Here is a 15,697-nt window from a genome sequence, read left to right as displayed (position 1 = left end):
TTGGCCCAGCGTCACCCGGGTTAGGGGAGGGATTGGCCCAGCGTCACCCGGGTTAGGGGAGGGATTGGCCCCGCGTCACCCGGGTTAGGGGAGGGATTGGCCCAGCGTCACCCGGGTTAGGGGAGGGATTGGCCGGCAGGGATGTTCTTGTCCTATCGCGCATTAGTGGTGTTTCCTCTGACACATTGGTGCTGATGGTTTCCGGGTTAAGCGGGTGCTGTGTCAAGAAGCATTGCGGCTTGGTTGGGTTGTAATTTGGAGGAGGCACGGCTCTCAACCTTCATCTCTCCCGAGGTCGTACAGGAGGTGCAGCTATGAGACAGGCTGTAACTATCAATTGGATATCACAAAATTGGGGAGAAAAGGGGGTTAAAAAATATTTCTAAAAAAGATTGGCGATCTGTGATCAATAGGAGTGATCAGAGATGTTTCATACGGGTTAGGAGAGGCTTGCCATGTTAAAGGTGCACTGTACAGAAATCGCTATTTCCTGGATGCTCAAATTTGAATAGTTCAACTAATTTCAGTTTATGTGACAAAACAAGCAAGTAAAGTGTAGAGAATCATTGTACCATTTAAACCGATGTGAAATATATTTTCCAGAAACAAAAATGTTGTATTTTCTTTCAGCTGTTTGAAGCTGGTGTACAAAACCACAAGTAAAAGACCCCCAAAACGGGAAGCATAGAAATAGACTTCTTAGACTTGCAAGTCTAAGAATGACAAATCTATAACTAACATTTCTGAATCCAGGCTAAGCGCATTAGCACAGGATTCTTATTCTTGTTCTTTAACACAGGGAGAAATGTTGTCTGACACCCTATCCCCATATAGTGCTACTCCCTTCACAGAACAGTGCAAACTGGCTCTAACCAGAATAGAGTGGGAGGCCCCGGTGCACAACTGAGCAAGAGTACAAGTAAATTAGAGTGTCTAGTTTGAGAAACAGACACCTCACAAGTCCTCAACTGTCAGCTTCATTAAATAGTACCCACAAAACACCAGTCTCAACATCAACAGTGAAGAGGCGACTCCGAGTTGCTCTGTCCAGTGTCTGTGTTATTTTGCCCATCTTAATCTTTTGTTTTTATTGGCCAGTCGGAGATATGGCATTTCATTGCAACTCTGCCTAGAAGGCCAGCATCCGGAGTCGCCGCTTCACTGTTGATGTACACAGCATTGTACGAGATCTTCAATTTCTTGGCAATTTCTCGCATGGAATAGCCTTCATTTCTCAGAACAAGAATAGACTGACGAGTTTCAGAAGAAAGATCTTTGTTTCTGGCCATTTTGAGCCTGTAATCAAACCCACAAATGCTGATGCTCCAGATATTAAACTAGTCTAAAGAAGGCCAGTTTTATTGCTTCTTTAATCAGAACAACAGCTTTCAGCTGTGCTAACATAATTGCAAAAGGATTTAAAAATGATCAATTGGCCTTTTAAAATTATAAACTTGGATTAGCCAACACAACGTGCCATTGGAACACAGGAGTGATGGTTGCTGATAATGGGCCTCTGAACGCCTATATATTCCATAAAAAAATCAGCCATTTCCAGCTACAACAGTGATTTACAACATTAACAATGTCAACACTGTATTTCTGATCACTTTGATGTTGTTTTAATGGACAAAAACTGTGCTTTTCTTTCAAAAACAAGGACATTTCTAAGTGGCCCCAAACTTTTGAACAGTAGTGTACATGCCTCACCATCTCCCGACCTACACGTCTCACCATCTCCCGACTTACACGTCTCACCATCTCCCGACCTACACATCTCACCATCTCCCGACCTACACGTCTCACCATCTCCCGACCTACACGTCTCACCATCCTATGACCTACACATCTCACCATTCTCCGACCTACACGTCTCACCATTCTCTGACCTACACGTCTCACCATGCTCCGACCTACACGTCTCACCATCCTCCGACCTACACGTCTCACCATCCTCCGACCTACACGTCTCACCATCCTCCGACCTACACGTCTCACCATCCTCTGACCTACACGTCTCACCATCCTCCGACCTACACGTCTCACCATCCTCCGACCTACACATCTCACCATCCTCTGACCTAGACATCTCACCATCCTCTGACCTACATGTCTCACCATCTCCCGACCTACACGTCTCACCATCTCCGACCTACACGTCTCACCATCTCCCGACCTACACGTCTCACCATCTCCCGACCTACACGTCTCACCATCCTCTGACCTACATGTCTCACCATCCTCCGACCTACACATCTCACCATCCTCTGAGCTACACGTCTCACCATCCTCTGACCTACACGTCTCACCATCTCCCGACCTACACGTCTCACCATCCTCTGACCTACACGTCTCACCATCCTCCGACCTACACATCTCACCATCCTCTGACCTACAGCAGAGGGAACACCCCCCTATCCACATCGATGGAACAGTAGTGGAGAGGGTAGCAAGTTTTAAGTTCCTTGGCATACACATCACAGACAAACTGAATTGGTCCACTCACACAGACAGCATCGTGAACAAGGCGCAGCAGCGCCTCTTCAACCTCAGGAGGCTGAAGAAATTCGGCTTGTCACCAAAAGCACTCACAAACTTCTACAGATGCACAATCGAGAGCATCCTGGCGGGGTGTATCACCGCCTGGTATGGCAACTGCACCGCCCTCAACCGTAAGGCTATCCAGAGGGTAGTGAGGTCTGCACAACGCATCACCGGGGGCAAACTACCTGCCCTCCAGGACACCTACACCACCCGATGCTACAGGAAGGCCATAAAGATCATCAAGGACATCAACCACCCGAGCCACTGCCTGTTCACCCCGCTGTCATCCAGAAGGCGAGGTCAGTACAGGTGCATCAAAGCTGGGACCGAGAGACTGAAAAACAGCTTCTATCTCAAGGCCATCAGACTGTTAAACAGCCACCACTAACATTGAGTGGCTGCTGCCAACACACTGTCAATGACACTGACTCAACTCTAGCCACTTTAATAATGGGAATTGATGGGAAATTATGTAAATATATCACTAGCCACTTTAAACAATGCTACCTTATATAATGTTACTTACCCTAAATTATTCATCTCATATGCATATGTATATACTGTACTCTATATCATCGACTGCATCCTTATGTAATACATGTATCACTAGCCACTTTAACTATGCCACTTTGTTTACATACTCATCTCATATGTTATACTGTACTCGATATCATCTACTGTATCTTGCCTATGCTGCTTTGTACCATCACTCATTCATATATCCTTATGTACATATTCCTTATCCCCTTACACTGTGTATAAGACAGTAGTTTTTTTGGAATTGTTAGTTAGATTACTTGTTCGTTATTACTGCATTGTCGGAACTAGAAGCACAAGCATTTCGCTACACTCGCATTAACATCTGCTAACCATGTGTATGTGACAAATAAAATTTGATTTGATTTGATTTGATTTGACATCTCACCATCCTCTGACCTACACATCTCACCATCCTCCGACCTACACGTCTCACCATCCTCCGAGCTACACGTCTCACCATCCTCTGACCTACATGTCTCACCATCACCCCGACCTACATGTCTCTCTCCCCTTATTAGGCAAAGCAGAGGCATGACATCACTCTGCTGTGGGACCGCCCCGTTCTGGACCTGCTGGCTGGAGGGTACAACCTGCACTATGGAGCCCACTCTTTCAAACATGAGGTACACACACACACACACACACACACACACTGCAGAGCCCTCTCCATCAAGTATGAGGTACACATACACACACATACACACACACACACACACAGACACACACACACACACACACACACACACTGCAGAGCCCTCTCCATCAAGTATGAGGTACACATACACACACACACACACACACACACACACACAGACACACACACACACACACACACACACACACACACACACACACACACTGCAGAGCCCTCTCCATCAAGTATGAGGTACACATACACACACACACTGCAGAGTCCTCTCCATCAAACATGAGGTACACACACTGAATGTATATATTTCTCTTCAGTTGTTTTCAAAGCATACTAGTGTTTGTCTGCTTCAACTAACACACACACACACACACACACACACACACACACACACACACACACTGCAGATCCCTCTCCTTCAAACATGAGGTACACATACACACACACACACACACACACACATACACACACACACACACACACACACACACACACACATACACACACACACACACACACACACACACACACACTGCGGAGCCCTCTCCATCAAACATGAGGTACACACACTGAATGTATATTTTTCTCTTCAGTCGTTTTCAAAGCATACTAGTGTTTGTCTGCTTCAACTAACAATAAGGGCCCATGCAGAGCTCTCCCACTTACTTGTCTCCCCCTCTGTTTCATTACTGACTACATAAGGAGAGTTAAAGGCCCAGTGCAGTCAGACATGATTTGTCTGTGTTGTGTGTATATATATATTTATATATCCACTGAGGTTGGAATAATTCTGTGAAATATTGACAACGATAATAACGTCCTATTAGTGTAAGAGCTGTTTGACAAAACCTGTTTTGGTTGGATGGATTTTTGCCCTACCTGGTGACGTCACCAGGCGGTATCAGTTAATAGACCAATAACAAAGAGTTTCAAACCTCTGTCAATAACAGCTCGTTTTCAGGTTGCATGTCCCTCCCACTAGGCTCCTCCAATTAGGCCCCTCACTCAGACCACTCCCAGACAGTCATGGCAAAATTCTTGCTAAGAAGATATGTTGGTTTCTTTTTTACCATTTGAATTGAAAACAATCACAATAAGGTCCTTAATTGTTACCCAGAAATGATTTGAGATAAAAACAGCTGCATTAGACCTTCAACAGATAACAATTAGGGTCAAACTGTCAGAAATACTCCGCTTTTCTGAAGAAATCCTAGACTTCTGTATATTATGTCATCTGGTTCATCAGTTGTTTAATCAAATCCAAACACAGGTCACACTGGTTTTGAGTTGAGCCGTGTGTCAGTATTAGGCCTGACTGGTCTGGTTTGTTGTGTTACCAGGTGGAGCTGGAGGTGGTCATCCAACTGACAGCGGCCTACGAGCAGGAGGTCCTCTCTAAAGGCTGCACCCTCCGCCTGTCTGTCCACACAGAGGACAGGGGCGGGGCCGGGGGGCAGGAAGGGGAGGGGCAGGGCATTATCAGTCTGCGTCTGAAGGTAGTTGGGAAGGACAGCACAGCACGGATACTGGATATACGCCCTCCTCTCAGCCCCGATCACAAACACACAGCACGGATACTGGACATACGCCCTCCTCTCAGCCCCGATCACTAACACACAGCACGGACACTGGACATACGCCCTCCTCTCAGCCCCGATCACTAACACACAGCACGGATACTGGACATACGCCCTCCTCTCAGCCCCGATCACTAACACACAGCACGGATACTGGACATACGCCCTCCTCTCAGCCCCGATCACTAACACACAGCACGGATACTGGACATACGCCCTCCTCTCAGCCCCGATCACTAACACACAGCACGGACACTGGACATACGCCCTCCTCTCAGCCCCGATCACTAACACACAGCACGGATACTGGATATACGCCCTCCTCTCAGCCCCGATCACTAACACACAGCACGGACACTGGACATACGCCCTCCTCTCAGCCCCGATCACTAACACACAGCACGGATACTGGACATACGCCCTCCTCTCAGCCCCGATCACTAACACACAGCACGGATACTGGACATACGCCCTCCTCTCAGCCCCGATCACTAACACACAGCACGGATACTGGACATACGCCCTCCTCTCAGCCCCGATCACTAACACACAGCACGGACACTGGACATACGCCCTCCTCTCAGCCCCGATCACTAACACACAGCACGGATACTGGACATACGCCCTCCTCTCAGCCCCGATCACTAACACACAGCACGGATACTGGACATACGCCCTCCTCTCAGCCCCGATCACTAACACACAGCACGGATACTGGACATACGCCCTCCTCTCAGCCCCGATCACTAACACACAGCACGGATACTGGATATACGCCCTCCTCTCAACGTCTCACCTCGTAGTAACGTATCACCTCATAGTAACGTATCACCTCATAGTAACGTATCACCTCATAATAACGTATCACCTCGTAGTAATGTATCACCTCATAGTAACGCATCACCTCATAGTAACGTATCACCTCGTAGTATCACCTCATAGTAACGTATCACCTCGTAGTATCACCTCATAGTAACGTATCACCTCGTAGTAACGTATCACCTCATAGTAATGTATCACCTCATAGTAACGCATCACCTCATAGTAACGTATCACCTCATAGTAATGTATCACCTCATAGTAACGTATCACCTCATAGTAACGTATCACCTCGTAGTAACGTATCACCTCATAGTAAAGTATCACCTCATAGTAACGTATCACCTCATAGTAACGTATTACCTCATAGTAATGTATCACCTCATAGTAACGTATCACCTCATAGTAATGTATCACCTCATAGTAACGTCTAACCTCGTAGTAACGTATCACCTCGTAGTAACGTATCACCTCGTAGTAACGTATCACCTCGTAGTAATGTATCACCTCATAGTAATGTATCACCTCATAGTAACGTATCACCTCATGGTAACGTATCACCTCATAGTAACGTATCACCTCATAGTAATGTATCACCTCATAGTAACGTATCACCTCGTAGTAACGTATCAACTCGTAGTAACGTATCACCTCATAGTAACGTATCACCTCATAGTAACGTATCACCTCATAGTAACGTATCACCTCGTAGTAACGTATCACCTCATAGTAATGTATCACCTCATAGTAACGTATCACCTCATAGTAACGTCTCACCTCGTAGTAATGTATCACCTCATAGTAACGTATCACCTCGTAGTAACGTATCACCTCGTAGTAACGTATCACCTCATAGTAATGTATCACCTCATAGTAACGTATCACCTCATAGTAACGTATCACCTCATAGTAACGTATCACCTCGTAGTATCACCTCGTAGTATCACCTCATAGTAACGTATCACCTCATAGTAACGTATCACCTCATAGTAACGTATCACCTCGTAGTATCACCTCATAGTAACGTATCACCTCATAGTAACGTATCACCTCGTAGTATCACCTCATAGTAACGTATCACCTCATAGTAACGTATCACCTCATAGTAACGTATCACCTCATAGTAACGTATCACCTCATAGTAACGTATCACCTCATAGTAACGTATCACCTCATAGTAACGTCTCACCTCGTAGTAACGTATCACCTCATAGTAACGTATCACCTCGTAGCCATGAGTTGGTTTTCATGGAGCTAATTAGTCAATAAGGCCCAAGGGGGTGTGGTATATAGCTAATATACCACGGCTAAGGGCTGTTCTTATGCACGACGCAACATGGAGTGGCTGGACACAGCCCTTAGCCGTGGTATATTGACCATATACCACAAACCCCAGAGGAGCGTTATTGCTATTATTAACTGGTTGGTTACCAATGTAATTAGAACAGTAAACAAGCCATTTTGTGTTATACCCGTGGTATATTGTCTGAGGACAGGACCCAATCTACCCGGTTTATAATAGGAATTGAAACTGGGTGGTGCAAGCCATGAATGTTGATTGGCAGACAGCTGTGATTTGTGTGATGTCGGGGGTTTGTGGAATATGAACAATATACCACGGCTAAGGGCTGTATCCAGGCACTCCACATTGAGTCGTGCATAAGAACAGCCCTTAGCCGTGGTATATTAGCTATATACCACACCCCCTTGGGCCTTATTGCTTAAATAAAACCTCTCAGAAGAAACACATCATGGTCTCTCTCCCTGTGTCTCGCACTGGCTGTCTGTTACTCTTCATACTGTATCCCACAGTACACACACACCAGTCAGCTTCAGAGACTACAGCCCACATCCTCCTCAGTGTAGCCTGAGGGGTTAAATCACCCATTGGATATATCACACTATTTATCTAGCATCCGTAGGCATAGAGATATTAACTGTGTCATTCCACATCACCATTGGAGAGCAGCCATCGATGAGGAAGCTGGAGGAATGTTTATAGATGTATATGGATAAACAAGTATATGAAGAGAAATATATAAGTATAGTCTTGTTTTTGCTTGTTTAAAGACATTGAAACATTAAGCCAAGGCTACAGCTTAGTTTTGTTTTTGCTGGTTTAAAGACATTGAAACGTTAAGCCAAGGTGTGAAAACATTCCACCAGCAGATATAGTTCGCTTTATAGACCAAGATATCTGAGTCATCTGAGTAATGTAAACTGTGACATTAGAAAGTAACTAAAGTTTATGGATAATAAATGATGGATATCAATAAACTGCCTCGTGAAATGTTTCAGTAGTTGGATGCATTGCGGCCTTTGTCACAAAAATGTTTAGTGGTGTTCGGTGGGAATCAATCTGACATTGTAAAGATATGAATATTATTTAGACACTTTAATGTATCCTTCACGTTTACAAGGAGCCGAGCTAAAGAAGTGACACATTTTTCATTGTTGTATATGAACACCCATCATGTTGTAAATAAAGCTGCTGTGATCAATGGAGATTCCTGTCTTTGTCTTGTTGGTGTTCCGCTGTCACTCTAACCTGTCTGTTGTGTCACGGAGTGTGGGTGGGAATTCGAGAACAACAGTTGTCGTTCTGGTGACAACATGATTGAGGAATTTATTGGGAATGGGTGAGAAAGCAGGAGAGCATTTTGCATTGTGTGTGTGTGTGTGTGTGTGTGTGTGTGTGTGTGTGTGTGTGTGTGTGTGTGTGTGTGTGTGTGTGTGTGTGTGTGTGTGTGTGTGTGTGTGTGTGTGTGTGTGTGTGTGTGTGTGATGGTGGAGCTGGTGTTGCAGAAGGTGAGGAGAGAATGTGGGAGGGCCATTCCTCTGTGTCCCTCTCTGCCAGGGTTCCATAGAGATGTAGAGCCTCTTCTTCCCTGCAGGGAGGGAATTAGCATGGAGAAAAGTCACATTCGCCCTGATTGGGCCCTTCTGGACCCCCCACTCACACACACAGTGCCTTGCTGCCTGCCATTCCCAGATGCACACAGGCAATGTGTCGAAAGCGTTCCACAGGGATGCTGGCCCATGTTGACTCTACAAGGTGTTGAAAGCGTTCCACAGGGATGCTGGCCCATGTTGACTCTACAAGGTGTTGAAAGCGTTCCACAGGGATGCTGGCCCATGTGGACTCTACAAGGTGTCGAAAGCGTTCCACAGGGATGCTGGCCCATGTTGACTCTGCAAGGTGTCGAAAGCATTCCACAGGGATGCTGGCCCATGTTGACTCTACAAGGTGTTGAAAGCGTTCCACAGGGATGCTGGCCCATGTTGACTCCAATTGATTCCCATAGTTGTGTCAAGTTGGCTAGATGTCCTTTGGGTGGTGGACCATTCTTAATACACACGGGAAACTGTTGAGTGTGAAAAACCCAGCAGCTTTGCAGTTCTTGACACAACCGGTGCTCCTGGCACCTACTATCATACCCTGTTCAAAGGCACTTAAATCGTATGTCTGGTCCATTTACCCTCTGAATGGCACACATACACAATCCATGTTTCAATTGTCTCAAGGCATAAAGATACTACTTTAACCCATCTCCTCTCCTTCATCTACATTGATTGAACAAATGACATCAAATATCGGCCGTCATTGTAAATAACATTTTGTTTCTAACTGACTTGCCTAGTTAAATAAAGGTTAAATACATTTAAATATATATATATAATTATAGCTTTCCCCCGAATTCACCTGGTCAGTCTGTCAAGAGCAGGTGTTCTTAATGTTTTGTACACTCTGTGTGTTTACAGGGCCTTCAGAAAGTATTCACACCCCTTGACTTTTCTACATTTCGTTGTGTTACAGCCTGAATTTGAAATGGATAACCTTTGGTGTCACTAGCCTACACCCCATAATGTCAACGTGGAATAATGTTTTTAGAAATGTTTACAAATTAATTAAAAATGAAAAGCTGGAATGTCTTGAGTCAATAAGTATTCAACCCCTTTGTTATGGAAAGCCTAAATAAGTTCAATATGCTAAGTGACTTGTCAGGTAGCCTAGTGGTTAAGACCGTTGGGCCAGTAACCGAAAGGTTGCTCGTTTGTATCCCAGAGCCGACTAGGTGCAAAACTCTGTCTGCGCCCTTGAGTGCATGGACTCACTCTGTGCAATAATAGTGTTTAACATGGTGACTACCTCATCTCTGTACCCCACAAACAGGGCCTTGCAAAAGTATTCATCCCCTTGGCGTTTTTCCTTTTTTCTTCAATTACAACCTGTAATTTAAATGGATTTTTATTTGGATTTCTGTCACGTTCTGACCTTTATTTCCTTTGTTTTGTCATTATTTAGTATGGTCAGGGAGTGAGTTGGGGTGGGCAGTCTATGTTTGTTTTTCTATGATTTGGGTATTTCTATGTTTCGGCCTAGTATGGTTCTCAATCAGAGGGAGGTGTCATTAGTTGTCTCTGATTGAGAATTATACTTAGGTAGCCTGGGTTGCACTGTTTGTTTGTGGGTGATTGTCTATGTTGATGGCTTGTTTCAGCGCAGCTCGCATTAGCTTCACGGTTGTTATTTCGTTTATTGTTTTTGTATAGTGTTTCAGTGTTCAGTGTTTTCTTTATTAAAATTAATGATGAACACAAACCACGCCGCATTTTGGTCCTCTGATCCATCTCGCCTCTCCTCTTCAGATGAAGAGGAGGAAGACCGTGACAATTTCATATAATGGACATAAGTAAAAGAGTCCAAATTGGTGTATTGGAAAGAATTTGTTTCAAAGAATTTGAAAAAATTCAAACCAAAAAGTGGTGCGTGCATACTGTAGATATACAGTACCAGTCACATGTCTGGACATACCTACTAACACACACCTGGAGTAACACTAACACACACCTGGAGTAACACTAACACACACCTGGAGTAACACTAACACACACCTGGAGTAACACTAACACACACCTGGAGTAACACTAACACACACCTGGGGTAACACTAACACACACCTGGGGTAACACTAACACACACCTGGGGTAACACTAACACACACCTGGGGTAACACTAACACACACCTGGGGTAACACTAACACACACCTTGGGTAACACTAACACACACCTGGAGTAACACTAACACACCTGGGGTAACACTAACACACACCTGGGGTAACACTAACACACACCTGGAGTAACACTAACACACACCTGGAGTAACACTAACACACACCTGGGGTAACACTAACACACACCTGGGGTAACACTAACACACACCTGGGGTAACACTAACACACACCTGGGGTAACACTAACACACACCTGGAGTAACACTAACACACACCTGGGGTAACACTAACACACACCTGGAGTAACACTAACACACACCTGGAGTAACACTAATACACACACCTGGAGTAACACTAACACACCTGGGGTAACACTAACACACACCTGGAGTAACACTAACACACACCTGGAGTAACACTAATACACCTGGGGTAACACTAATACACACACCTGGAGTAACACTAACACACACCTGGGGTAACACTAATACACACACCTGGAGTAACACTAACACACACCTGGGGTAACACTAACACACCTGGGGTAACACTAACACACACCTTGGGTAACACTAACACACACCTGGAGTAACACTAACACACCTGGGGTAACACTAACACACACCTGGGGTAACACTAACACACACCTGGAGTAACACTAACACACACCTGGAGTAACACTAACACACACCTGGGGTAACACTAACACACACCTGGGGTAACACTAACACACACCTGGGGTAACACTAACACACACCTGGGGTAACACTAACACACACCTGGAGTAACACTAATACACCTGGGGTAACACTAATACACACACCTGGAGTAACACTAACACACACCTGGGGTAACACTAATACACACACCTGGAGTAACACTAACACACACCTGGGGTAACACTAACCACACCTGGGGTAACACTAACACACACCTTGGGTAACACTAACACACACCTGAGTAACACTAACACACCTGGGGTAACACTAACACACACCTGGGGTAACACTAACACACACCTGGAGTAACACTAACACACACCTGGAGTAACACTAACACACACCTGGGGTAACACTAACACACACCTGGGGTAACACTAACACACACCTGGGGTAACACTAACACACACCTGGAGTAACACTAACACACACCTGGAGTAACACTAACACACACCTGGGGTAACACTAACACACACCTGGGGTAACACTAACACACACCTGGGGTAACACTAACACACACCTGGGGTAACACTAACACACACCTGGAGTAACACTAACACACACCTGGAGTAACACTAACACACCTGGGGTAACACTAACACACACCTGGGGTAACACTAACACACACCTGGAGTAACACTAACACACACCTGGAGTAACACTAACACACACCTGGGGTAACACTAATACACACCTGGAGTAACACTAACACACACCTGGGGTAACACTAACACACACCTGGAGTAACACTAACACACACCTGGAGTAACACTAACACACACCTGGGGTAACACTAATACACACCTGGAGTAACACTAACACACACCTGGGGTAACACTAACACACACCTGGAGTAACACTAACACACACCTGGGGTAACACTAACACACCTGGGGTAACACTAACACACACCTGGGGTAACACTAACACACACCTGGGGTAATACTAATACACACCTGGGGTAACACTAACACACCTGGGGTAACACTAACACACACCTGGGGTAACACTAACACACACCTGGAGTAACACTAACACACACCTGGGGTAACACTAACACACACCTGGGGTAACACTAATACACACCTGGGGTAACACTAATACACACCTGGGGTAACACTAACACACACCTGGGGTAACACTAACACACACCTGGGGTAACACTAATACACACCTGGAGTAACACTAACACACACCTGGGGTAACACTAACACACACCTGGGGTAACACTAACACACACCTGGGGTAACACTAACACACACCTGGGGTAACACTAACACACACCTGGGGTAACACTAACACACCTGGGGTAACACTAACACACCTGGGGTAACACTAACACACACCTGGAGTAACACTAACACACACCTGGGGTAACACTAACACACCTGGGGTAACACTAACACACACCTGGGGTAACACTAATACACACCTGGGGTAACACTAACACACACCTGGGGTAACACTAACACACCTGGGGTAACACTAACACACACCTGGGGTAACACTAACACACACCTGGAGTAACACTAACACACACCTGGGGTAACACTAACACACACCTGGAGTAACACTAACACACACCTGGGGTAACACTATCACACCTGGGGTAACACTAACACACACCTGGGGTAACACTAATACACACCTGGGGTAACACTAACACACACCTGGGGTAACACTAACACACCTGGGGTAACACTAACACACACCTGGGGTAACACTAACACACACCTGGAGTAACACTAACACACACCTGGGGTAACACTAACACACACCTGGGGTAACACTAACACAAAAAGTGGTGCGTGCATACTGTAGATATACAGTACCAGTCACATGTCTGGACATACCTACTCATTCAAGGGTTTTTCTTTATTTTTTAAACTATTTTCTACATTGTAAAATAATAGTGAAGATGTCAAAACTATGAAATAACACATATGGAATCATGTAGTAACCAAAAAGTGTTAAATAAATCTAAATATATTTTACATTTGAGATTCTTCAAAGTAGCCTTGATGACAGCTTTGCACATGCTTGGCATTCTCTCAACCAGCTTCATGAGGTGCCTTGTTAAAAGTTCCTTTGTGGAATTTCTTTCCTTCTCAATACATTTAAGCCAATCAGTTGTGTTGTGTCAAGGTAGGGGTGATATACAGAAGATAGCCTTATTTGGTAGCCCTATTTGGTAAGTCCATATTATAGCAAGAACAGCTCAAATAAGGAAAGAGAAACAACAGTCCATCATTACTTTAAGACAATAAGGTCTGTTAATCAGGACAATATCAAGAACTTTGATGAAACTGTGATGAAACTGTCTCGCATGAGGACCACCACAGGAAAGGAAGACCCAGAGTTACTTCTGCTGCAGAGGATAAGTTCATTAGAGTACCCAGCCTCAGATATCGGCAATTAACTGCACCTCAGATTATACCTCACAGAGTTCAAGTAACAGACACATCTCAACATCAACTATTCAGAGGAGACGGCATGAATCAGGCCTTCATGGTCGAATTGCTGCAAACAATCCACTACTAAAGGACACCATTAAGAAGAAGAGACTTTCTTGGGCCAAGAAACACAAGCAACGGACATTAGAACGGGGAAAATCTGTCCTTTGGTCTGATGAGTCCAAATTTGAGATTTTTGGTTCCAACCGCCGTGTCTTCATGAGACACCGAGTGGGTGTACGGATGATCTCTGCATGTGTGGTTCCCACCGTGAAGCATGGAGGAGGTGTGATGGTGACACAGTCAGTGATTGATTTAGAATTCAAGGCACACTTGATATGCCATCCCATCAGGTTTGCGCTGAGTGGGACTATTTGTTTTTCAACAAGACAATGACCAAAAACACACCTGCAGGCTGTGTAAGGGCTATTTGATCAATAAGGAGAGTGATGGAGTCCAGGCGAGTGTCATTATGCGCGTAACGCTGGTGACAAGTGTGCCTCATAGAATGCAAGGGAAGGGTATGACATTGTTGCCGCCCGTAGCATTGAATGCAAGGGAAGGGTATGACAAGTGTGCGTCATAACGAGCAGCCTGGTGACTGAGAGGCTGGAGAGGGAGCACACCTGACAGCTTCTTTAATCAACACAACAGTTTTCAGCTGTGCTAACATAATTGCAAAAAGGTTTTCTCATGATCAATTAGCCTTTTAAATGGATTAGCTAACACGACGTGCCATTGGAACACATGAGTGATGGTTGCTGATAATGGGCCTCTGTATGCCTATGTAGATATTCCATAAAAAATCTGCCGTTTCAATAGTCATTTACAACATTAACAATGTCCACACTGTATTTCTGATACATTTGATGTTATTTTAATGGACAAAAAAAAATGTTTTCTGTCAAAAACAAAAACATTTCAAAGTGAACCCAATCTTTTCAACGGTAGTGTATATACAGTTGAAGTCAGAAGATTCCATACACTTAGGTTGGAGTCATTAAAACTTATTTTTCAACCACTACACACATTTCTTGTTAACAAACTATAGATTTGGCAAGTCGGTTAGGACATCTACTTTGTGCATGACACAAGTCATTTTTCCAACAATTGTTTACAGACAGATTATTTCACTTATAATTCACTGTATCACAATTCCAGTGGGTCAGAAGTTTACATACACTAAGTTGACTGTGCCTTTAAACAGCTGTGCCTTTAAACCTTTGGACAACTCCAGAAAATTGTGTCATGGCTTTAGAAGCTTCTGATAGGCTAATTTACATAATTTGAGTCAATTGGAGGTACCTGTGGATGTATTTCAAGGCCTACCTTCAAACTCAGTGCCTCTTTGCTTGACATCATGGGAAAATCAAAAGAAATC

At 44.7% G+C, this 15,697-nt stretch overlaps 1 pseudogene; it reads left to right on the top strand.

Annotated features, from left to right (window-relative positions):
* Nucleotides 1-5,346, top strand: part of LOC116353717 (caseinolytic peptidase B protein homolog) — a 79,352-nt pseudogene extending 74,006 nt beyond the window's left edge.
* The last annotated feature ends 10,351 nt before the right edge of the window (nt 5,347-15,697 follow it).

This window comes from Oncorhynchus kisutch, linkage group LG15, assembly GCF_002021735.2.
Source record: "Oncorhynchus kisutch isolate 150728-3 linkage group LG15, Okis_V2, whole genome shotgun sequence".
Taxonomy (NCBI): Eukaryota; Metazoa; Chordata; class Actinopteri; order Salmoniformes; family Salmonidae; genus Oncorhynchus; species Oncorhynchus kisutch.
This window is presented reverse-complemented; position numbering and strand designations above follow the sequence as displayed.